We start from the raw sequence: 26,795 nt of genomic DNA, 5'->3' as shown, positions 1-26,795 counted from the left end.
TTAAATCATTTCTGATGGGAACAATAACCTACAGTATGGGGACACTACAAGCAGGAGGAGGAAAACTTACAAACTCACCTCCATTTGTTATTTTTACATGATTTGGGGCTAATTTTCAGTTTGTAGCTTTAGGGCTATACCTACGATACACTTAATAATGATCAGACACCTATTAATTATCACGCATCCACTGCAAAGCTGAAGGCAAATGCAACCATTTTTACATTTTTTAAATTTTGTTACGACACTCATAGGCACCCAAATCCTGCAAACATACATGTGCTTAATTTTAATTCTGTGAGTAATAAATAATAATAATACCTAGCTCTTATATAGCACTGCTCATCAATAGATCTCAAAGCGCTTTACACAGGAGGTCAGGATCACTACCCGCATTTTACAGATGAGGAAACTGAAGCACAAAGAAATTAAAGCTCAGATCCAGAAAAGGCACCTTGAAAAATCACTGGTTTAGGTGCCAAGGCTCCCTATACAATGCATGGGGAAAGAGATAGGTGCCTGAAAATGCTAGCACAGTAGGCGCCTAAGTTAACAAATATGAGATGCCGGCGAGAGGGGTGTGTCCTAATTCCTGCCCCTCTCACATAGGTCGGTGCCTAGCTCCCCTTGTGATCCATGGCTGGGAAACCTTCCCTGGAATTCTTCCTTGCAAGAATGGCAGTGCCTGCCTAACTCCATACAAAACAGATGAGGGGAGGAGAAGGCCTCCCGTATAACCTTTAGCCCAGTGATTAGGGCTCTCACCTGGGGTATGGGAGACCCCTGTTCCACTGCTCCCTCTGTGGGGTGAACAAGAGATGCCCCAACCAATGGACTACAGAGGCATTCTCAATCTCTCTCAGGCCCAAGGCATTTTTCATTATTTATCCAAAATGGAACGGCTTCAACAGGAGAGACTGAGCCACGTCAGAATGTCCCACCGCACAGGGGTTCAGCCCTTCCCTATACAAATCCCTCCCTCTCATCAGGCAGAGGGGGAAAGTGAACCAGGGTCTTTCACATCCTAGGTGAGTGAGCTAACTGCTAGGCTAAAGGTTATCAGGCAGGCGGAAAACTGGTCTTTAGGTGCCTAAGTCTCTTTAGACTGGCATGCTCAAGGTCACCAGCAGTAGAGTCGGCAATAGAAGCCTGAGTCCCAGTACAATGCTCTGTCCACTAGGCCACACTGCCTCCCTTAGTCCTACTGGCTTCAAGAAGACCACTCACTTCACTACAGTCAGGCTGTTTTTGTCAGGGATATTTTTAGTAAAAATCACGGACAGGTCATGGGCAATAAACAAAAATTCACCTGACCGGTCTGTGATTTTTACTAAAAATATCCCGACAAACTGGGGAGGCAGGAGGGTCCAGCATCCACAGCAGCTGGGAGCTCTGGGGTCGCCCCGCTGCCTACTGCAGCTGAAACACTGCAAGGTCCCCCCGCCGTGAGTGAAATGCTGCAGGGTTCCCCACTGCGGCTGGGCTGCTGTGGGGGGGCTCCACAACGACTGGGCAGCTGCAGGGAGCCCAGTCACCCATGGCGAGTGGGAGTTCTGGGGTTCCCCTGCTGCCTGGAGGCGAGGAGCTGCTTGGGACCCGCTGCCAGCAGCGTCTGTGAGCTGCGGGGTTGCCTGCTGACAGCTCCAGCCCTGGGGCAGAAATGTCATGGAGGTTTCTGGAAGTCACAGATTCTGTGACTTCCATGACCTCTGTGACATAATCGTAGCCTTAATTACAGTTAAGCACATGCTAACCTCTTTGAAGGAGCAGGGCCTTAATTCGTGTTTAGCTAAAAAGTCAGGTCCTATGAATGTTCCATAGCTTCAAATCACAAACATTTTGTCCTAAGAAACAATATTGGAACTTTTGCCAATTTATCTTGGTTGGAGAAACATTAGACAAAACTCGGCAAACTTGTCCACTGGAGTAGAGAGAGAAAAATAAATTCTTAAATTACATCTTTTATGGCTAGATATTCAAGTGATCACAGACAAGTTATATTATCAGACTAATGCGGTGTGTGTCTTGGACATGTGCTATCACAGGATGCAAAAGGCATGCGGCAGGGAGAGTGATGCAAATCTGGCTTTCTGCCTTCCGGGAGTTGTGGGACCTCTTGCCTTATTTATCTGGATTGTCTGTTTTTCAGGACCCATTCTAGGATCTGCATGTTCCACACTAATGAAAAACAACAGTGCATATAAAGAACTGGAGAAAAAGCCGGACTTTGCAGCATGGCCAAATAAGACTGGCACAAAAGGGTAGGGTTGGGGTGAGATCCAAAGCAAAGAACCCCTCTCAGACAGCACCCAGCCGGCACCCACCTGCTCTCTTTTTTAATCTGAGGGGCTCTAACTTGAGCACTTCTGCTAACTGTAACTGCAGCAATTTTCAGGGGTCTCTGAGGCGATCACATCTCAAACTATGTTTTGTAATTAGGGGATTTATAGGATGCTGAGTTCCCCTTAACCTATTCTATCCCCCTGAGCCCATCCAACAGGGCTTCTGGTCCCCTTCAACCTACTGAAACTGCTGTCACACGGTGCAACAGTCTCTTCCAACCTCAATGTCAGGGCCTCTATCTTCATCTTCCTTGACCTCTCTGCAGCATTTCATACTGTCATCACACCCTCTCTCGACCCCTTGGTCCAGCCATGTTTTCCTTGACTCTGTCCTCTCCTGGTTCTCCCCCCGTCCCTCTGACTGTCCCCTCAGTGTGTCTTTTGGTGGGTCCACTCTTCCTCTCTCCTTCTATTCAAAGGAATGTCCTGAGGTCCCCTCTTCTTCGGGTGACCTTATCTGCTTACTTGGCTTCAGTTAACTACGCTATGGCAACCTCTCGCAAATCTACCTCTCTGCCCTCAACTTGCCTCCATCATGTCCCACATCTCAGTCTGTCTCTCTGACACTTCCTCTTGGATGTCTCACCATCAATGTAAGCTTCCCATGACCCAAACTGACCTCCTTATCTTCACTCCTAAACCCCGGCCACTCCCCCACTTCTTCGTTGCTATTGACAACACCATCATCCTCCCTGTTACTCAAACCTACCACTTCCCAGCTTGAATCCATCTCTCTAACTCCTTCCTCTCCCTACATACATGCAGTGTCCAAATCTTGTAGCTTCTTCCTCCTTAGTATCTAAGATCAGTCCTCTTCTTTCTATCTCTGCTGCTAAAATGCTTGCTCTGGTCCTCATCTCCCATTTTGATTACGGTAACCTTCATCTCTGACCTCACGACAGCCATCTTGCCCACCCCCAATCCATATTATTGTCCACCACTAGGGTGACCAGACAGCAAATGTGAAAAATCGGGATGGAGGTGGGGGTAATAGGATCATATAGAAGACAAAGCCCCTAATACTGGTTCAGTCCCAATAAAATCAGGACATCTGATCACCCTAACTGCTGCTGACAAGTCTGAGGAGTAAATTATGTATCCCAGATTTCAAATATGTATTTGCATCAGTCTTATTTTGCCATGGCCAGTTACCACTTTGATCACTCTTCTCTTATGCAATGCCTCCTCTTTTTCTTGTGCCCCTTCTCCCTACCCTCTCTCTGTCTTTAAGGGACTTTCCTCTGAGATCACCTAGAAGAGTGTGGGCGCTACCTGAGATAAATTAATGAAACATATAATAGCAGTAAGTTACAGACTAACACTTTGAAACCCCCCTGGCAGCCAGTGAGGATTACAAAGCACTATTATGGTATGCTCTCTGCCTGACACACTACTTAACAACTGGGATGCTGCATTGTGTGCTAGTTTTCATTTCAGAATGGTCTCAATGCACAGCATGGTGCAGAATGCATTACAATATTCTACTCTGGAGGAGACCAAAGACAGGGATATTTGCAGCAAGGGCCACATCCTAGAGAAAAAGGACAGTCACGTTTCACCATGTGTCAAAAGTGCTCTTAGTCACAGCTAGTTATCCAAAAGCAGACCGACATCTCATGGAACTGCTAAATTACAAAACCTGTGCTGCATATGGCAGATGCCATCACTTTACCTGGTTTATCAATTCTATTGGTTGCTTCCTCCAGCCTACCAACATTCCCTTTCTCTTCTCTATATCTAGCCTTCATTCAGTTCACAGTCTCAGACAACCTCTGGATCATTTGTTCAACTTTACCTACCAAGATCAAAGCAACAAAGCTGTAGAGCTGGGCATGTTATCACAGTCCACGTCTCCTCATTAAGCCTCATACTTCTACTCAGTGGACATGATGAAATAAATCCCTGTGGTTACCCACATAAGGGACCCCTTCAGCAGAAGAGCAGCTGGCCAATACTACCCAGTGGGCCCTCTCACGCTCAAAAAAACCCTCCATCCACTCCTTCTGGGGGGGGGGGAGGGTCTCAGATATGTCAACTAAACCATGTGGTCAGTATTATGAAAGGCAACCCAGCAGATATAAAAGCAGCAGTATGGACACTTTTTTTAAATCCATAAACTTTATATCCATCCATAATAGATACTACTAGATAATACTTAGTCCTGCCACGAGTGTAGGGGACTGGACTAGATGAACTCTAGAGGTCCCTTCCAGTTCTACGATTCTATGATTATGAGGAGGAGATCACTGACTAATTCAACCAGTGCCTGGTTCATATCTAAGTCTAAAATCTGACTGATTGGTGTCAAGGCAATTCAGAAACCACTGGAGTTTTCCTGCCACGAACTTCTCAAGGATTTTTTCCAATAATAAGTAGAAACTCCCCAGAATTAAGTCAATAGCTGGCAAGACTATCAGTGTCAAGCTGTATAAGCAATCATTTCTTAAGATCCTTGTTTTATAGGAATCTCCAAAGAGGTGTAGGTGTTAATATTTGTTACAGATACTCTTAGGGATGAACTCCACATATGGAGATTATTAGCATGCATTACTTTCCTAACGCAATGCTTATTGAACTGGGACACATCACAATATTAGTAACCTTAGTTAAGAACCAGGAATCAACACATTTCTATAAACAGCAATGTGATGTACAGAACGCAAGGTTTTCAACTTAATCTGGCTATAAATAATAAAATATTTCATGTTGTAGGACCTACAATACCTACAATGATACCGCTTACTGCGGATAATGGGATTAGTGTATTGGGGAGACACCCAAAGCATGACCAATGAAATGGAAATCACGGTCACATCCCTGACAGGTTTATCATTCTGAGCTGCTATTTGTATTACTCCCAGATTTCCAGATGCCAAGGCCAGAAGGGACCGATGTGATCATCTAGTCTGATCTCTTGTACAACACAGGCCATAGAACTTCACCAACATAATTCCTAGAACTAAACAGCATCAATATGACTTATGAGTGAGGGTGATGGTGTTCAGATCGCTATTACATTTGGTGTAGGTTCAAACCCAAATTAAGACCAGGGTTGAGTTTTGGACTTAAGGGTACTAAAATCTTGTGAGATTTCTGCCATTTTAGCTCAAAACCTGGTGAAAATGACGTGTAGGATATTGGCTATAACCAACCTGGGAAATAGGCCTTTTTCAATTTAGGATCTGACCTGGAATGGAGGCAGAGCTGGATCTGAGGAATTTGGATCTACACTCCTGTGAAATAGACAAGGGTTCCAAAAAGAATTTCCAATTTTGGCCCATCTCTAATCATATCTTATGATATTCGTGGAAGTCTTACTCTTGCAGATATAAATCAAAAGGATACCTAGCATAATTACTTGTTCTCCTTGAAACTGTCTCTCCAATATCATATTTTGTTCAGTGAGCCAGGTATCTGAAAAATCATGCAAACTATAATTTTTGCAGGGCAGGTTTAAAGTTTCTGTGTGTGGTTTCTATGACTTTTATCCATCTAGGTCAATTATGGAGATCCTGAATTCTCATTTTGACATACATCTCTGAATGATTCAAGATGTAACCTAGATTATCAATAGTATTCTCAGATCTGCTCCATGGGTTCTTGCTTCATAAGCCTTTAAAAAAAGACTTCTGTTAATTCATCCTTCCTCTAGGAACTCTAGTATCTAATATGTGTAAATAAAATAGATTGACCTGTACTTTATTCATTTTTGGTAATAAAAGGTTGCTTATTAATGGCTTTTATTTATCAAGGATTTCTAAACTTCATTGGGATTTACCCAGAAAACTTCAATTGCTTGTCTAGATCCATAGCTTCATCTGCTCTCAAGCCACGGAGGGTTCCCAAACTAACTACATGACACAGGACATGCGGTGATCTGGATTCTGTTGTGAAATTTCTTGCAACACTTAGAATACATAGCCCTTCAGATTCTTCAGCTGTTTATTCTTGTGCCATGTGAATAACGTAGCTGGAGTCGACGTAGCTTAGGTTGACTTACCCCGGTGTCTTCACTGTGCTGCATCGACGGGAGACGCTCTCCGGTCGACTTCCCTTACTCTTCTGGGGAGCTGGAGTATTGGAGTCGACCGGAGAGTGCTCTGCCGTCGATTTAGCGGGTCTTCACTAGACTCGCTAAATCAACACCCGCTGCATCGATTGCAACAGCGTCGATCTCCCATGGCCATACACCAGGTTCATGCCAGCACAGGAATTATGAGCGTATGATTTCTAGCCTAGAGCTCAGTCCCTTGGACCCAACTGCCTCTCAGCTGGAAAATAAAAGTCTTCAGGGTTCTTGGTTAAAACCACTGTTTGAAAAGGGTCATGGAGCAAGGAGAGGTCTGAGCAGCACTGCCTGGGAACACAGGAGTGAAACTAACATGAGTCATTCAGCTTAAAGCAAGGAAAAAGCATTAAGGAAAGAAAATAAATGCTGTGATTTATATAGTTTATAATTTTTATGTTACGTATGCCCAAAATTAGTTTTAAACTTACTAAAATGTAACACATGCTAGGAGGCCTAAAAAAAGCTGACTAGGGTCAGACAGAATTACCAAGCATAGAAGCAGAAACTGTGGTTTCAAACTTATTCTGACCAACCTCTCTAGACCTCTGCATACTTCCAGCATGATCTAATGAACTTCTGCTTCCACCAAGAACAAAAATAACACGATCACATGAAAAACCCCAGCACAAGTTACCAGGAGGATCGTAGTTCACATGGAGTGTATTGGGTAAAGAAAAAAAGATGAATCCCCACCATGCTGAACAAGACCAGATACATAGCACTCAGAGTTATCTTGTTACTGAGTTTAGAATACTGATTTCCTGTCAGTTCTCAGTACTTGAAATCCAATTTATCCCCCACGCTCTTGCTGGTGAAACTGTTTTTCATTTCAGGTAGCGTGAAGGAAATGGCTGGGGTAATTTGTTATAGGAATCAGATCATCGCATAATAAAATACTTTAGTTCTCAGAAGCACAACATAGTTAAGAAAATCTCGGCATTAGTCTAAACACATGGTAACAAATCGGCAGCTGCATACATAGACACCAAATTCACGGCCATGAAAAACACGTCACAGACTATGAAATCTGTCCTTTTGTGTGCTTTTACCGTATACTATACAGATTTCACAGGGGTGACCAGGGTTTCTCAAATTGGTGGTCCTGATACAAAAGGGAGTTGCGGAGGGGTCACAAAAGTTATTTTAGGGGGTCATGGTATTGCCACCTTACTTTGGTGCTGCCTTCAGAGCTGGGGGGGCTGGAGAGCGAGGGCTATTGGCCAGGCGCCCAGCTCTGAAGGCCGTGCCCCTCCAACAGCAGCGCAGAAGTAAGCATGGCAATACCATACCATGCCATCCTTATTTATAATTTTAAATGGGATTTTTCCTCCAGCTTCTTTGAACTCATTTTGAAGAGCATAGAAAAAAATTCACTTCCCGGCAGAAGCCAAGCATGAAGAATGCAAGCCTTAAAGGCAAATGTTTTGAAAACTTGTGTCTAAAACTGTTTTGTATCCATAACAATTGTAGGCTCTAGCAAGCATCCCGCATAATATTTAATTCTATCCGAATGTTCCCATCTGCCTTTTGGTTGACTGATGAATGAAGCAATTAAATTAATTTCTTCCACGCATTGTGTGGGATAAACGGCATTCATTTTGAATGGAGGTGATATAGCAGTGACTATATTGATTATTAATAGAAGTGTGATTGCACCAGCAGGTGGGTATAGTAAACAAGTGGTGACTTCTGAGTGTTTTAAGTTCACGTTTCCATTTTCACAAGCCACTAGGAATGACAGTTTGTTTCCTCAACACCAGGGAGCTGTTAAAGCTGTGGATCAGGAAAACCATACGTCTGTAACAGAACTAGAGTGCCTGAAACCACTTTATATTTACCCCCACGCTTCTCTGAGCCTGCTAACGCTCCACATACTTGTTTTCATGCCTGCAAATGTTTCACCTACGTGGCCAAAGACAATTTTGAGTAGCAGATTTGGGGCTTTTATGCCCGTATCAAACAACACAGACGCACTACGTCTGCAACCTCAATTTAGCTTCCAAAATAGTGCATGCAGGACTCCCAGATTAAGGGGACAGAGAGCAAACGTGCTGCTGCTCTGCGGCTTTTCATTTTCAGAGCTTACTTAATTAGAGAGCCGTTCGAGAGGGATACGGAATTAAAGGCTGAGTAGCAAGAATTGTAAGAAGCAGATGGAGGCTCACTAGCAGTGAGAGTGAAATTGAGGACCAGAGCTTAGGGATCAAGTGATCTATAGGCAACCATTTTTTTTTTCTTTTCTATTTTGAAGCAGCAAGAGTTTCTGACTAAGGGCCCTGCTATTCCTGCCACCAAGCAGAAGCCTGTTGGCATGGCAAGGAAGTGTCATCTCCATGGCATTGTTCTCCTCCCCGGTCTCCTTCTTGACCCTGCTGAGAACCGTCTGTGGAGCTCAACCGACTTGGAGCTCAATGCTACGGCAGGTGACAGCAGAGGGTGGGAAGGGGAGAAGTTGGAGGGACAGATGTACCCGAGCATCGTATCCCACAACCCTGCAGGATTTATGTGCTCACTCACGGCCTATTCAGTCAGCATTCATTTATGCATTTCCTCCCTCTGTGATGTGGAACCTGAGAAGAGTACTGGGGCACTAGCTGGACAACACAGCTCCAGCAGCAGCCAGGCAATCAAGGCGCTGGGGTGGGAAAACTGGGACTGGCAGCAGTGGGGAGGCAGAGGTCCTGCTCAGATGACCCTTGTGCCTCTGCAGAGCTCAAAAAGCTCACTGGGGGGAGGAGAAAACACAGGGCCCCATGGAAAGGATGCAAAGAATTCACGAGGGCAAAACTCTCCTCCTTGGGCTGTGGCACTGAACTAGGGAATTACGTTAGCCTTTTACTCATGTTCATAAGTACTGTACATGGTCCCTGATCAAGAGCAGTTACTAGCTGTATATGTGCAGAGATAATTAGACCCAGGTGAAACACAGTGCTGGTGAAATAAAGAGTATCTTTTTGTAGTAAGTGCAAACTAGCACAAGAGCAAATGGGCCCCACGTGTTAACATCTGGACTTCACAAGCTACACACAGGCAATATAGATAAGGATGAAAAGAAACCATTCAGGCCACTAGAGAATCATCTCCGAAGAACCTGGTACGTGCAGTAATTAGGGAAGACGTAAAGGCTCTAACAATGATGGTACAGAGACAACTCGGCTATGCATTAGACTATGTACGTGACCGATGATACGGGCACTTCTTTTAATTGACTAGGAACAGCACAATTCTCCCGCTGATGACTGCTGCGATCCAAAGCTCAGCGGATGCTCACCACCACCCTTCCAAATCACACTCAGCGTCCTAGGAAATGACCAGTCCCAAGGCACTCCGATTCAACAGCAGCTGCAGCAAGGGTGGCAGGGGAGAGAGCAGGGCTTGTCAACCCCAGTGCTCCCACCAGGCCAACCTCCAGCTGCCTGGGAACATGGCTCCTGGTAGCGTACCTTTCCCATCGCTGACAGCATCAGTTGAGCGCACGGGCTGCCGCGCAAGCCACAACCTCTGCTCTGCTATTGTTAGCGTGCTAGCTTGAGCAAAGCTAGCACAAGTCTCTCTTCCTTTTGGGTAGTTTTGGTAGCCTGTGTTATACGGGAGGTCAGACTATATATGATCTAGTGGTCCCTTCTGGCCTTAAATGCTATGACTATGAGCTGGGATGGAGACTTGCTCCCAGCTGCTGTGTAGACATACCCTTTTGACGGGGCCAAAACACAGCAGTAGGGGCTGCTATATGAGTATCCACATCTTTGGAGCATCCGCCAGCATTGTCATGATGCCTCTCAAGTATATGTCAGTTGCCACCTGCTCCATATCCCAATGTTAATTCTCATGCAAGATCCCTCTCTGGGCCTTTTAAGCTGTATATCTGGAACTACAGTACTCTTGTTTTCTGATTACTATTTTGTGTACTTGCAGTTTAACTGTTTGCTTTTGTAGCTAGAACGCTTTCTTAAGCTGTCGGTGATTTTTTTTTATGACTATAAATATGTGACCTATGTATCTCATGATACAAATAAACAGAGAGAATTTGAAGTGGTTTGCAAGGGAAAAAAAATCCCACCTCCCTGAATATGCATGATGACGTTGGGCCAGATTTTGCTTTTTACACCATCGTGAAACTGAAGTAAGTTCACTGAAGCTACCTATGGCCACAGTCTTCTCTATTTCACTGGAGGAAATCCAGATAAACTCCACTGACATCTGCCTCTCTATTGCCACATTCTGTGCTCTGTTTCCCTGGTGAGGATCATGGGTAAGTAGCTCCTCTGACATCGCTCAACAGAAGCTGCAATATAAGCTCTGATTTAGTTCTTTCATAAAGTGCCATGCACTTTATGGCACTGCATTAAAGAATAACAAAGTGATTTCTCCATTGCCTTCTAATGATGGCTATTTATTCCCTTCCATGGAACTTCCAGTATGCCTCCGAACAGACAGCTGACTATCAGACAGCAGAACCCTTCTAAAGGGTATCATTACTTTAACTAGCTGCTCAAAAGTGCTTAAAGGTCCCTTGGAAACCCTTTCTCAGAATTAAATCTTGAGATTATGACGGAGCCAATGTATTCCAGAAATGTTTCAAGTCCCTTGCCTGCTCTCTGCAATCTGAAAGCTGAATGGCCTTACTGCAGCTAAGGTGAATGTCTCTTGAGTGCAGTGGGATCTATAGGGTCAGTTATACAGTCTCTGTTGCCTAAAAGCACTGCTGTTCTGCAGGGGGAGTGGTTTGGTTATTTCTGGAGGGGAAGAGATATGTAGCAAGACAGTAAAGCTTGGAATACTCTTCTCTGGAGGCCGGAAATTACAAGACATAATAGGCGATACAAAGCAGCAGTAGTAATAATAATACCTCGCTCTTGTATAATGCCTTTTCAACTTTAAATCTCAAAGCACTTTACAAAGAAATCACCGTCATTATCCTATAAAACTCTAAAATGCTCTGATGGCAGCCAGCCACTCTTGGGGCTCCCTTGCAATTCTAAACAGGTATCTGAGCACAATTAAACAGTGCTTTTCAGTTTTTGAACTTTAACTTCATAATGCATCATTCTAGCATGGCCTGTCCGAATCTCCGTGTGGCATGTACACAAGCCCCCATCAGTACCACTGAATATCCCCTCTGAGCGTAGCAAATGGCTGACTTCTGGTGGTGTCTGGCCACTTCCTTCCACCGTGTCATTCTGATCTATGCTATATGCTCCCCAGCAACCAAAACCTTCAAGCACCCTCTACAGCAACAAGAGCTCTCACGGCATAAAAAAACCCAAACCGCGGCAGCAAGGTCTAGAGACTTGGGCTCATAATGGTGTACACTGTTATTTTTAGCAGCATAGCACAAGCACAAGTGTGTAGACTTGGGCTCTGAGACTGCCACAGGTTGTCTGTTTGTTTGTTTTGCAGTGTAGACGTAGCTGAAGATTTTGCACCTCAGAGTGCCGTCCCATTGGTGGAGGGCACACAGCAAGCACAGTACATAATGTTTATACCTATTATTGTTGGAGAATTGTGTGGGATTTTAGTGCTTGGCTATTGTTGACTTGAATGGTAATCACGCTGATCAAACCCTATACAGCTCTTTGACATTTTCCCTGCTTAGCGGCAAGATGGGCCCTGATGTGTCACTACACTTACACGCATCACGAAGGAGACTCTGCAGCACAGAGTTTCTTTGAAAAGTCTGGTCTGCAAATTACCGAGCAGCCGTTCTGTTAATATCTTGTTAAAAATGAGTGTTTTTAGACTAGAAACCAGCCTCTCTATGACTAAAGATCAAAGTGTCATTGAAACCCTTTTCAAGTAGTTACAGATCTGTAATCCTTTGCAACGAAGGAGGGTGTTCTGAAAGGTTTCTTAACTAGCTAGCCTGGATTTTCACTCCACGTGACCGGAGTTTCTTTACTGAATCTCACCCCAGGAGGTTTCTATTGATCTGTGGCACTTTAATGGGCAAGCCACAGTTTTCTCTCACAGCAGCCAAATGAGACATTCTATTCAGAGTCTGACCTTGTACTGATCAACGTGATCTGTGAGACCCTGATATTAACCATCCAAATGTGCATGTGAGGATTACAGGTATAGCCAAATGCTCAAATCAGCTAGAAAGAACAGGGTAATGCACTTCTTTTACATGGCAATACCAATCATGTTTACAGATGGAATTGCTACAGAGCATTATTCAGTACTGTGATTCTAGCAGTGCTCCTTGATATATCTCTCAGCTTAGTGGCACACGGTAGAATTGCCACATTGATTAACAACTCCCTGTGTCCTTTTGAACCACTGCTCTCTTCTGCCTCTCGGTGTTATCTTCTATCGTAAATTCTGTAGCGCCAAAAGATTATTTTAAACATCATAAACAAGGGAAACTTTTTGATAAAGTAACCTATCTTTTCCCCATCCCTCCACCTACCTATGAGCCTTGCACTTAGCAGACAAGTCTTGGTGCGCTTTGTTTAAAAAGATTCTTTGTCACATAGCTGTTTACTAAAGAAGGTTTCTAGTAAAGTAAATATTTTTTTTTATTGAACAGTTGCATATGTTAATTGGAGATATAATTAAATGTCAGACCAGCTCTCTCTAGGACGGTGTTCACTAGTCTGGAATACTTTTAATTTTTTTTTCAAATAAGCTTTTTATTAACTTTTCTCTATCAAATGGCATAAAACCAAGAATAACTAAGAATAATTTTGCCCACTATGAAAACAAAACTACCTCTGGGACAAGACTCAACAACTGTTCAGCACCCATGGCAACACTACACAAAAAATTAGAGCGGAAACATTATAGATTTTGGGTACAATTTTCAAACATGCCTAAGTGACTTAGGAGCCTAAACACCATTTTCAAAAGAGATGTAGGCACTTAGGAACCTAAGTCCCATTGACTTTCAATAAGACTTAGGTTCAGAAGCCAAGATTTTTAAAGGTATTTAGGCATTGCTGCACTAGGCATTGCAACACTGAATTGATTTAAAACCTTCAATCTCATTTTCAAAGAGATTTAGGAACTTCAGTATCTAAATCCCATTGACTGTCAATAAGAGTTTGGCTCTTAAGTGTCTCAATCACTTTTGAAAATGAGATATAAGCCCCTAAATCAGTTAGGCATTGCAACTCCGAGAGCAGCAATGTCGACATAGCTTTAAAAATCAGGGCCCTAAGCCAGATCCTCACAGGTATTTAGACTCCTAAATTCTCTTTGGACTCCTAACTTCCATGGAAATCAGTGGAAGTTCGGAGCTTAAAGAGAAGCTAGGAGCCTAAATACTTCCAAGACTCTGGGCCTAAGTGCCTACATCACTTTTGAAAATAGCATTTAGGTTCCTAAGTCACATAGGAACTTTTGAAAATTTCACCTTTTTGTAGTATGGAATTTTACAATTTTGTATGAAACAGTTTGAAAAACTATAGCATCTGGAGCGCCAGACAGGTGCTGATAACCCGATATAAATAAATGAAATTAAATAGCCACTATGCCATGTAGTAGTACAGAATCTTCACCAGTTGAAAGTACAGGGAGATTTTAATTTTTTGAATTGGTCAGGATGTAATTACCCAAACTGGAATTTGGCCAAGACACAATTATCTCATGTGTTTAGTTGTTTGCCTGGCTTTCCTAGAGTCTGGCTGAGTTTGGATGCAAACTACCCAAGAAGCAATCCAAGAAAATAGGAAAACTAACATCTGGCTTTTCAGGTGAGGGGCATGTCTGCCTTTTGTTTCTGTGGTTTGCAACCCAAGAATCTTCTTGGAGGATGTGCTTGGATCATTGTTTCTGAAGCAGTAATGGCGAAAGTGATTTTTTTTCTACTCTGTAGATTGTTGTATATGTTTTTGTTACCTTCAGGCTGAATTACTGTAATGCAACCTGCTAGGGACTTGAAGACCATTCGGTTTCATCAGCTAGTACAGCAGGAGGCTCTTTGCTAATTACTGGTGTTTCACATATGGAGTGTTTTCCCCAAGTGCTCTACAGACTGCACTGCCGTAATTAATTCATGTAGCAATGCAAAGCATTAATTTTGACCTATAAAGCCTTTTTTAGTTTAGGTCTTAGGTATTTTAAAGACTGCCATGGCTTTCCCCATAGATGAGATCCACTCGTGTACTCAATATGGTTATCCCCATGTTGGTTGCTGTAGGGGCTGGAGGGCTAGGTTTTGCTGAGGGGCCTGTGACAATGGAATTCACTACTGCTTTTAGCCTGTTTACTCCTGGGGGAATTCTGTGCCACTGCGTGTGTGCATAATTAACGAACTACACATATTTTTATTTTTTGCGCAGAAAAAAGCTTCTGCCGAAATGTTGCTGCACCTTTTGCCCACCAGAGGACGCTGTGATACAAGAACAGCAGCCGCTCTCAGCAGAAAATAACTTCTGCAGTTCTGTCTTTTGCCCACCAGAGGGCGCTGTTGTGATAGACCACAGCACCCATGTTCAGCCAGCTAGGAAAGAGAAAGAGCCTGCCTTCTTCGCAGCAGGCCAGGTCAGGTCAGGAGACAGAGGCTATGGGGAGACAGGCAGCATGGGGTGCTGGGGGAGGTCAGACAGGGGCTCATAAGGGCTAGTTGGGGAAGACAGACTGGGGCAGGGGCTGAATGGGAGTGGAGGTACAGGGCCACAGGGTGATGGGGGAGGGGATGCAGAGCTACAGAGGGACTGAGGGTGGCTGAGTGGGGGCACAGAGACACATGGGGACAGGGGTACAGAATCACATAGGGATGGGGAGGGGGTGCAGGCCACATGGGGATGGGGGGAGTGGGTGTCTGGGTGGGGGTGGAGGGACACATGGACAGGGGGTGCAAGGACATATGGGGGTGCAGGAACACATGGGGACAGGGGCAGATGTGCCTGACTGAATGGGAGAGGCTAAGGGTCAGCCAGGGTCTGCATGGGGGAAGCTCCTTAACAATCCCTCCCAGTCCCCCTCCAAAAAACCCCCCTGTTCCATACTTTTTCCACCCATACCCAACAACCCTCCAAGTTCACACCCAAGCTCCTTCCCTCTCCCTCAGGTCCTCTGTTATCCAACTCCCCCAAGCCTTTGCATTGCTTCAGAGGGGTGCGGGAAATATGGTTCTGTATTGTAGTTTAAATGAATTATTACTCAGAGTTCTGTATGAATATGCCTAGTAAGGAATCTATTTGTCAAAAAACATTTCCTGAATCTTTTTTGTTGTCTGTATTGTTGTAGACATACTTGCTGACAGGAATTTTTAAATAAATGACCAAAAATAATTGAAGCTGGTGTGATTATATTGTGTTATTTTGACAAATAAAATATGCAGAATTTGAAAATAGTGTGTGCAGAATTTTTAATTTTTTATTGCAGAATTTTTAATGTTTTGGCACAGAACTCCCCCAGGAGTATCTGTTACAGCCAGAGCTTGCTGGCTTTCTGGGCGCACTGCAAGGCCTATTTACTCAGGCTGTTTCTAAACAGATTGGGTTTTGGTCTCCTTTCTCTGCAGTGGGATTGGGGGCCTTAGTTAAGGTAATTTTTTGCTATGATATGATAGATCCTGATCAATGCAAGGAGTGGGCTGAATGTTAGACCTTTACAGAGACCCATTAATGTCACTAGGACTTTGCTTAGACATATGGGCCTTCCAGTATGGGCCTCGTTGTGGGATTCAGGCTTTAGACTGTGGTGTTGATACACACTAGATATAAATGATGTAGTAAAACAAATATAGGGTACCACATTTACTTACGTTCCTTGAAACGAACTGAGGATTGGGTTTTCAAAAGCACTCAGCGTTGGCCTAACTCTGCTCCCTCTGAAGAGAGTGGGAGGCAGAGTAATTGTCCCTGTATTCCCCCTCCTCCCCCACCAAAAGTAAAACTTCCCTATTTTGCCCTCTGCACCTCTCAGTGGTGCAGCATTTGTGATGTTCTGTGTTTGAGTTTAGCAAACAGATAAGGCTCAGACTCCATTCACAACCTCATGTAATGGAACCTCCCTTCCCCCTACCGCACCATTCAGGTTCTTGGAACCTCAATGCTCCCATCCTCCCATCTCTACACCTGAGAGAGGCTTGAAACCAAGCAGGAGTTAGTATAGCTAGAGACTGAGGTACAGTATCGGCTGGGTGTTTAAAATACAAGCCTGACCTCCCTCAGTCAGGTTTGTTTACAAACAAACTCCGATGGCGAAAGAGGCCTTCCCACAGTGGATGGAAAATGCTCCCATCCCAGTCACAGTGATTGTACCCCTATTACTTCCACGGCCATTAGAGCACTGCAGGAATGCTGTTCCCTCATTGTGTGTCTTTGTTTTCTTCCTTCTTTTTTTTAAATCTCGAGCTGGGGACACCACCTTGGGGCCACAGTCCCTTTAAATTATTCAGTGTCATTCCCAATTGCGGAGTCTGGCTGGGCAGTCAGACCATGGCCTTGGGGAAAGGAAGATCTGGAATAACCCATTAGGCATTCTGCAGATGGGAAATTCCCCTACTTCGAATTAGGAACAGCCATCACAGCTGCCAGTGGAACTTCTGAAGCTCAGCAGTACAGAGGGACTTTATCCGCGTCTAGTCACCTGTACTTGGGTACCACTGAAGAGCAGATGAGCAACCCCATAAGGGCCTGATCCAGCACCCACTGAAGTGGATAGAAATCTTGTCATTGACCTTAAGTATGCACTTGGTATGATGTTTCCCCATTCAGACTCCTAGTTCCATTTTGAGAGGATTTTAGTCTAGATCCAATATATTTATGTCCCTTCATCATATACATCCACAGTTGACATTACACAGCATATTCTATGCAAGTGATGGGCTGCATACATGTAAAAAATGTCTGCTAAAATAATCTTGCCTGAGAGAGCTGTAAGACTTTTCTTCTCTACTTAGAATCCAACTCTGATGTCAATTACATGTGCTTTACGCTGGTGTCATGCTACCAAGCTGAATGGAGTCTCTCCTGATTTACATCACCATAAAGGAGATAAAAATCAGGCCTCTAGACTTTGCATTCTTTCTGAAAAAATAGAAGTCTCTGAATATTTTAGTTGGGTGTAGTACATGGATAAAAGGGATAATGCATAATGGCATTCTACCTTCTGCTTTTGTCAGGTAAGCTATGCAATTCTAGATTGATGTAAAGAACAAATGTAAATTATACTGAGCCTTTAAAATGGTTTTAAAAAATAGCATGACAATCCATTCCCTTCTAAAAGATTTCATAAAGCCGATTCAGGACTTAAAAAAAAAAAAAAAAAAAAAGCATTATTTAGCATGAAAAGACTATGATAATTTCATTACATTAACCTAAATTCTTCAGGTTCAGTGTTGTTAGCTTTTAAAAGGGAATTATTCTTTTTGAAACAAATCCCACCAGAATTCTTCAACCCTGATGGATTTGGAAGATAAGAAGAGTGAGCTACAGTACTCTCAATGCCCTGGAAGGAGGAGGAGTACCTTACCATACATGGATATCCCCTATGAATTGTACCACGTATTAGTATCGGTTGTATTATTTATGTCACCGTAGTGCTTACAGGTCCCTGCTGAGGGGAAGGGTTGCTCCTCTGGAAAATGGTCCCTGGCAAAAATGTTCAAATACCGGCAATGATGCAGTTTTTGGGCCCAGAGACTTCATTGAAGTTGGACCTGCTTCCTCCAGCCTGCACTAGGTTGAAATTTGGACCACTTAGGCTATGTCTACACTTGGACCTGGAGGTGTGATTCCCAGCTCAGGCGGATGTGGTTGTGCTAGCTCTCATTAAGCCAGAGTGCTAAAAACAGCAGCGTTGTCGCAGTAGAACAGGCAGCAGCAAGCAATGGTACAAGCTAGCCATGCCGAGTGTGAACCCCCTTGGTATGTACTGGGGTGGCTAGCCCATGCTGCTGCTCGCCACCGCCTGTGCTACCCCAGCTACATTTTCTATGCTAGATCCATGAGCATGTAGCAGGGACTCAAACTCTCAGCGCATAGTGAAGACAAACCCTTGGCATAAACCCCTCAGCACAGTCATTATATAATCAAGCCAGGAATAAGCATGGACACTCCACAGACTTGAGTGAGTTGCCAAGTGCTTACATTAGATCTGGATTTGGCACCCCTGTCTCTGAAGGTGACTGAATCCACTCACCTGGCCACTGCTGCTGCAGAACCAGTATTTGTGTGATGCTACACTTTGCAGTAGCGGCCCACCCATAGGCTCTGACTTTTATTTTCCCCTGGGGGTGCTTCACCCCCACTGTGGCCTGAGGCCCTGCCCATTCTCCTGAGGCTCCATCCTCACCCCACCTCTTCCTGACCCTCCTCCAAAGCCCTCTGGCTGCACGCTTCTCTCCACTCTCCCCCATGTGCTTCCCTCAGCTACCAAACAGCTGATCAGCCACGCCTCCGAACAGCTGATCTATGGTGACTCTGAACAGCTGATTGTGGCACCACCGAACACAGCTGGTAAGTGCTGAGCACCCACTATTTTTTCCCATGGGTGTTTGAGCCCCGCAGCACAGACAGAGTCGGCACCAATGGGCCCACCAGTCACTTACAGGAAGAGGTGCCCTGGCAAGCACCAGTTTAGTACAACTTAGTGATGCCACAATGGTGAGTGGATTAAAAATCAACAGGGATATATAACAACATGTAAAACATGCAAGTTATGCACAGGGCATGTTTACATAATGTGTTCCCTTGTCTTCCTGTCCCTTCAGTTCTTCCAAACGTCATCTCACCCACCCGTTTTGCCTGGTCTTAGTTTGTAAGTTCTTTGAAGTAAGGACTCTTTTACTGTATGTTTATACAGTGTCCAATATGACGGGGTCCTGATTCTGATTGGGTGCTATTACCATACAAAACTATTAATGACTAATTAACACATATTTGATACTAATCATTAATAACAATTCCTAGTTTAAAGGTAGAGAATGCTGGAATGACAGAGGGAGAACTGACAGGGAGGAATATGAACAGGATCAAAGAGAGTCCCTGCATGTGCAGAGAAGGAAAGGGAGAATCTTTAATTCAGCTGTACTTTGATTGACAGCAGCTTGCTAATTGTTCAGTGATTCAGACAGAGGGCAAGGGAGTCTATCTAGCTTTTCTCTCTGCATGCAAGTCAGATCCCTAAATAATTCACATTTGTTTGCAAGTTATTCTCGCAGAAGGTGTTGAATTGTAACTGTTTAAGGGCAAGTGACAGCTTGTATTTTATTTTCTGAACAGACAAAAATTAGAAGAGACAAGGTAGACCTAAATATATCAGGATAACCCCAACATGAGCAGGCTAAATATTATCCCTTCAGGATATTATCTGAAGCAGATGTATGTCTGGAGTTGAAGTGCTGCGCATATTTTGCTTAAAATTTTTGTCAGGGCTTAATGCCCATATTATCCAGGAAAGTTCAAAAGCTGAAAAACATGTTTTTTCCCGAGCAGATCTTATAGTTTCTAGCAGAGATTAAAGTTGCAAATTCAGATCGAGATAGCAGTAGAGAGGACAATCACACCCCACACATCCAGTAGTTTGGAGATTTAGATTTAAGGGATCTCTAATTCCCCTGTGCCATTATCCATGCGGATGGGCAAAGAAGCATAAAATGAGGTGGAAGCCCCAAAAGGAGCAGAAAGGGGAGAAACAGCGGTAAGGCATGACTCCCCCACTCATCCCTGGGACCTGTGGAGGCCCTCTATGCTAAATCTGTGCATGGTCAGTGCTCAGCGGCTCATGAGGGTGGAGGAATAAGAGGGTGTGTCAGGGGAAGGGATAGAGAGGAGGAGAAGCTGCTTTGTATGGCGTACTCCCCTCTCTGACTGGCAGAATTTCGGTTACAATACAGAGGTGAAGCTACTGCTGTTCCAAAACGTTTTACTGCCTTTTGCTCCATGCTGTGTTCACTCACCCATGGAAGGGGAGAAGAGTTTAGGCACAGCAGGCTGGCCAAGGGCAGCATGGATGCCAAGGGAGAAAGAATGGCTGCTAGACATTAGTACAGAGGAAATCCTCCATGTCGTTGGGACTTTCTTTCTCTACAGATCCATGAGGTTCAGAAGCCACCACTCCTGCTTCTTCCATGGTCATCCAGGTACTAGGAGGAACATGTAATACAGATCCTCAGCTGAGGCCTGATCCAAAGCCTATTGAAGTCAATGAAAATCTTTCCAATGGTTTCAATGGATTTTGGATTCGGTTCCTGGAGTAAATCTGGCATATTCTCATTGAAGTAGGCCAGGTTTACTCCAGCTGATTAGGTGGCCTGATGTGAGGTGAACCCTATGGAGTTTCTCCAACTCTTCTGTCCCCTTTGTCCAAGATATACCACAGGAGGGTACAATGTGGTCCCTAGGAATTTCCTTTGCTTTCTGTCTGAATCTAATTTCTATTCTTGACTATTTGTAACTTTAAGCTTGTTAAGTTTTGTTCTGATCAACCCCTCCCCTGCTTCTGTGCCCCCCTTTTTTTCAGATGCCAAGAATGTCTGTTTGAAGAGGAATTTATTTTGCTAGACCTCTGTTACTGTTATCACACTTGACATCTCCCAAGTGCATTTAAAGGCTCTTTTAAGTTCATGCAACTTTAGAATGTATTCTGTGATGACAATTCTGACCACAATTTATCTGGAGACAAGTTGAATGAATACTAAAAAAAAAAAACACAACCTGCCATGATCACGTTATTTTGGGAATTTTAAAATGTTGGTTGGTTGGTTGGTTAACAGCTCTATTTAAAATACACCCAGATTGCACAGTTTTATTTAGGATACCAGAGAGTTATCTTTTTCTTCGGGAAGAGCTCAAGTGATGATAGGGAAGTATCAGCTATAAGATGAGTGTAGTTGTAAATTTAAAAAAGCCCCTTTTTTTAAACTATGACATGTAAAACGTTATCTTGGCTGACCCATCCATGAACATGAACTTAGAAATGTAGAAAAAAGGCATGCAGTATTAGAAGTAATAATTATGACTGAATAATTAAATTATTTTACTACTTTTACAATAGTGATAGGATTATTCTGAATTAGTTACATAAATTGTTCCTAAAATTTCCTAACTCTTATGTTATTTAAAATTTCTTACACATCAATTAGTTTGAAATAATAAGACTTTAGGCTATCCATTAATTGCAGCACTGTAGACATGACCTGTATTTAACGTTTTGCAATGAAAATTAAGCTGAAGTAACAAAGAATCTTGGCTAACAGAAAAGGTTTCTTCAGCCATCAGATAACAAAGAAAAGTTAATGGGAGCAATGAATACACAAGAGACTCTGTCATTTTACCATTTCTGCTGTTACATGCTAAGACAGATTGCTTCAGCTATAAACTTTTATCTATAGATGTTTAACAGATATTGTTTATTTTCCATGTATTCTTTCCAGATTATACAGTAAAACTACTTTCAGCCAAAAGTCCAATGCTGAAAGAAATATATTATTAATGTAAAGGGAGGCCAGCTTCATAAATAAGTCCAAGGACTTATTTGTTTGAGAAACATCACTTAGAAGATCCTGCAATAGATTACTCCTGGGAGAATTCTGTGCCACTGCGTGTGCGCAGAATTCATGTCCCCTGCAGATTTCTTTGCTTCCCTGCAGAAAAATGACTTTGACAGGGAAGCAAAGGGAAGCTTCAAGAGCAGTCACACATCACTCCCTAGCAGCACAGATACATTATTTCAGGCACCCGGAGCAGCCTGTGGAGAGGAAAATCACTGTGGGGCTGGGAACACCCCAGCCAGTGGCTTCTACCCTCAGTCAGCCTCAGCTGCTAGTCCTGGCTGGGCTGGAGGCAGGAGAGGACTGGACTTCCTTTTCCCCTGCAAGAACCCATCCCCAGAAACATCCCCCAGCTGCAGGAAGCTAGGCATCCTTCCCTGCTTCTTGCCCCCATCACTCCTCAGCTGTGGGGAGATGGGTCACTGTATGGGGAGCTGCTCCCCCCATCCACCCCAACCCCCATGAATCCCAACCTCCCATACCCAGACACCCCTGCCAAGCCTCACCCAGTACATCCAGAACCCCCCCCCGAGCCCTCCATACTCAAACCCTACCCCACTGCACCTCAACACCTGCCTCCAGACCCCCACTCTTGTACTCAGACCACCCCCTACTGAGCTCCCTGCACTCAAACCCCCACTCTGACAAGCCCCACACCCCTGCACCACCCTGAGCCCCCACATCCAGACCCCTACACCACTGACCCCCAATTAGCTGCACCCAGACCCCCACCCCAGCAAGGCCCACTTTCCTAGCATCCAGACACCCCCGCTGAGACCCCCACACCCAGACCCCTCTGCTGAGCCCCAACCACCTTCACCTGGAAGCCCCTGCAGAGTCCCATTGCCCCTGCACCTGGACCCCCCACTTCCAACGAGCCTCTGTGCATCCAGATCCCCCCACACCTAGACCCTTCACTGAGCTGCCTGCACCCATATTGTCCCACACAGAATCCTCTCACTCCACCCCTGGATCCCCCCACACTGAGTCCCTCCACACTTGGATCCTGCCTGGTTGAGCCTGCCTGCCTTACATCTGGTGTACCTGGCACAGAGGGGCAGGGCCCCACGTTGCTTCTGGGTCTTGTGCTGTGTCAGGGTCGGGTGCAGCCTCACTACTGAGTCTGTGTCCCAGGGTGGGGTGGGGCTGCCGGGTGTTCTCCCACCTTTGTGCAGCCAGTGGCCTATGCTCCCCACTCCCATGCTGGAGCCTCCTCATTTATTTATTGACAAATGAAACTCACAGAATTTTGCAGAATTTTAAAATATTGTGTGCAGAATTTTTTATTTTTTGGTACAGAATTTTTAATTTTTTGGCACAGAATGCCCTCAGGAATAATAGATATGTAAGGTAAATGTGGATAGGGGATCTTTAAATGGTTCAGTCAGTGTACTTGCTTTTCTGTTAGCTAACAGAGATGGGTTTATTGGAGAGACACATTGTCTACACACATGGGGAATTCACAGTTCTTAATTTTTATCTGCCTGCTGTTGTGACTCACTGAGAAGCTTTTAAACTGCCTTGATCTCTTTGAAAAAGAAGCCTTAAGACAGCTTAAGTTCTCCTTCCTAGCCAGCCTTCTGCTTTGTTCATGTACTGAAGCCACATTCTAGCATCTGTGACATCACAACTGGTTTCAGTCTAGCAACTTGTAATGTCACACCCCATGAATTGCAGCATCAGTCATCTGGATCTGACTGCTTACACAGAAGGGGAATTGGAAACATTAAAATATTATAAAAAGAAGAGAAACTAGCTCAAGATGAATGATTAGGAAGGCTGGAAGAGGACACATGAGAAAACTGCTCTCCTCTCAATTATTTTAAAAGCAGTGTAATAGAATATGTTATAATCAGGGCCACTTGTAAGCTGGCCATGCAGAATTCATCCTGTGCCACAGAACTGTGCTTGAGGATCTCAGCTTTCATTTTTAAAAACTGTTTCTAGCACTTGCTATTGCAGATATACACTCAGGTGATGTTTTAAGTTAAAACCTATGCAATGATGCCTGTCTGAGTCTGCAGAGAGCCTGAAACAATTGCTCTAAGAGATGTGAATTGTCCCAATTCCCATGGACTCTGCTACTACAATTGGCATTCTCCCAAGATACTGCGGAATTTGCAGTTTTGTGCCTGTCTCCTTGCCCAGCCCTGCCAAGATCTGCCTTGTCTTCTCCAGCTTTGCCCTCAAAGCAAATTAATTAAATTACAGTGCATGCTTCCTGCACTGTTTGATGGAGCCAGGCTTTGGGGAACCAGGATGGGAGTCCAGCTTGTAGGCAGGGAGTGTGGGAGCCAGAAGGGTAGACTAGTGAGCTGGGCCTGGGAAGCCAGGGAGATAAGTTGATGAAGTTGGCTACCAGCATCCCACTTCTCTGGCATACATGAAAGCAAAGAGGTAGTCAGCCAGGCCATCTGGACAACACCACAGGAGCCAAAGCCTAGGGAGTGGAGCTGGGTCGGAAAACACAGCAAACAAAACCCATCTTTAAAATAAAATCACGGTCAAAAATAACCGTGGATGATTTTTTCACCAATGAGTATTTTCAAGCATGTGCCATGGTTGGTTCGGTGGGGGTGGGAATAAATGGTGATAGGGTAAGTTAACAATGAAGCAGAATTTAGGGATTGTTGCCAGAGAATTTGGTCCCATTGTGCTACTGAGGACCTTGTGTATTGAGAAAGTGATTGACGGTGGGTTATCATTCTCAGAATGTTCCCTCGCCTCAGCTCCATTCAACATTCTATACTGATACCTCCAATGTGTTTTAACAGCCTTTTCTGCAGCAGTATCCACTATATGCAATAAAAGGCACATTACTAAAAGGACAGTGGAGGAGTTTAATTCCCGTAAATGTCATTAGTTCTAACAGGAGTACTGACTCTAAGTCCTAAACGCTGCACTGAAAATTTAGCCTTTGTAGCATTTCCACAGAAAGGACTATTTTAGAAGAAGGTACCTTGGATTGTGAATTCTCTAGGGCACCGACCATATGTTTGTTCGGGTTTGTACAAATTGTGGAATGGAATGCTCATTCTGATTGGTACCTCTGGATTCTACCGTAATGTACCTATTGAATAATAACTACTGTAAGATTTAATCTTTACTAATAACTTCTGAAACACTGAAGTTCAGTATCAACTATTTGCAGAAAGAATCCCTCCTACATATTTCATGGCATGAAATTTATTGATGTGTTTTTAACACCTACTTCATGAAAATAAAGATGTCAGAATGTGATCTGCCAAGTGCAATATTATTCCCATAAGCCATGCTGTAACTAGATATAGAAGCTGACACTACACCAGGCAGACTTCCAGCTCCAAACAACAGCAACTGCAAATTTTAGCCTGCAGCGCTGATTCAGGGAAGCATCCTGATGCAGAACAGCGTTCAAGCTTGTGGTCAAAACCCACTGAAGGACTTTAGAATGTGCTTAATGTTAAATATGGGCTTCAATGCTGTCCTGAACAGAACTGATTTATGCATGTATGTAAAAGCATTCCTGAAACAAGGCTTCTGGTATGAGTAAATTATGGCAGGACTCACTAGCTGCTAGTAGCCAGGCTCACGATACGGGCTCGATTCTTATGAGACCCCATGTACAGTGCAGACTTGTGACTGTATCTCCTCCTATTCTTTCTTAAAATCATCAAATTAGCCCTCTTACCACAGGCATCTGTCAACCACAATGTCGTTAACCTGCGGAAAGAAAATTCCCCCTACACCTATGTGTAGCAGAATACAGTGAATCGCTGCATGAAGTTGTGCAACTAGATCTGATGAATTCAGCCAGACATGCCTAACTACCATCAATGCTAACGAGAGTTATACATTATATTATACATTATATATACGAGTGGGCATACACTTTGGCCATGAATTCTGTTGAAGCAAAACCTGATGCTATCTCATGTGGGAGTAAGGGCCATGTGATCCCCTGAAAGGATTCCCATTCCTCTCCCTCCTTCTGTATAGCTTGTCCTCTTTCCATCTTGCAGAGAAGCTATTGGGGAGAGGGTGAGCTTGGGGGCTCAAAATGACCCTTACCCTTTGGTTGTGGAGGCCTGGGTGGCCCAAATTAGGAGATACAGATCAGGGTTTGGCTCGTGTTTGGGACAGTACTGAAGACAGAGAGAGAGAGAGTCTAAAGGAGCAGCTGAAAGCACTGGGGCTATCCGTGGAAGAAACCTGGGGAGAGATTTCTGGGTCAGGGTGCAGGCTGAAAAGAATGCTCTTGGTGTTGAGAGCAAAAGAAGCTGTTTCCTGAAATTTGATTACTTTTGTGTTCAGAAACAGTTCAGTTAAATGCTGGTACTGTGACAAAATTGGCCACAAAAAGAAGGATCCTTATAAATTTATGGCTGTCACAAGGGTCTGGTGAAAACCTCTCTCCCAGTTTGGGAAAGGGGGGAATACCAATCTGAAGGGGCAAAGCTTGGAATACAAAGATCAGTCCCAGAATTTTTGTTTAAATGTGGGCCATTAAACAACAGTAAAGGGAGTTGGACTATCGAGTCTATAATAGGATTTGTAATGGTATAGGGGTAATTGATACAGGCTCAAACATAACAGTTATTAGCCCAGATGCTAAAAAGTCTAAGAATCCCAAACTGAACCCCCTAATTGGTCTCCAGTGGAGACAGAGACTGGGGTCAGGGAACCAGTTCGAAAACTGGGTTTGAAGATTGGACCTCTGAAATTGGAGCAAGAAATCTGGATGGCAGAAACAGTGGGTGAGCTAATAATTGGCTTGGATTTCATTGTGGCTAATAACTGCGCAACCAATGCCAGGCATTGGTATCTTACAAATGGGTATCTTACAAATTCAGTCTGTGGAAATTCCCTATAAAGATATGGCCCATGTGAGACAAATGGTTTATAAGCAACTGGTTTGCAGTGAACTAATTGTCCTGCTCCAAAGGGGCAGGAACCATTG

The 26,795-nt window shown here is 44.1% G+C and overlaps 1 protein-coding gene across 3 annotated transcripts in view; it reads right to left on the bottom strand.

Annotated features, from left to right (window-relative positions):
• PLCB1 (phospholipase C beta 1) overlaps positions 1-26,795 on the bottom strand; it is a 627,096-nt gene that overhangs the window by 3,402 nt on the left and 596,899 nt on the right. The gene's annotated exons all lie outside the window — the stretch shown is intronic.

The sequence above is a fragment of the Malaclemys terrapin genome, chromosome 3, assembly GCF_027887155.1.
Source record: "Malaclemys terrapin pileata isolate rMalTer1 chromosome 3, rMalTer1.hap1, whole genome shotgun sequence".
In the NCBI taxonomy this organism is placed as follows: domain Eukaryota; kingdom Metazoa; phylum Chordata; order Testudines; family Emydidae; genus Malaclemys; species Malaclemys terrapin.
Note: the sequence above shows the minus strand (reverse complement) of the source record. Positions and strands in the feature narration are given on the sequence as shown.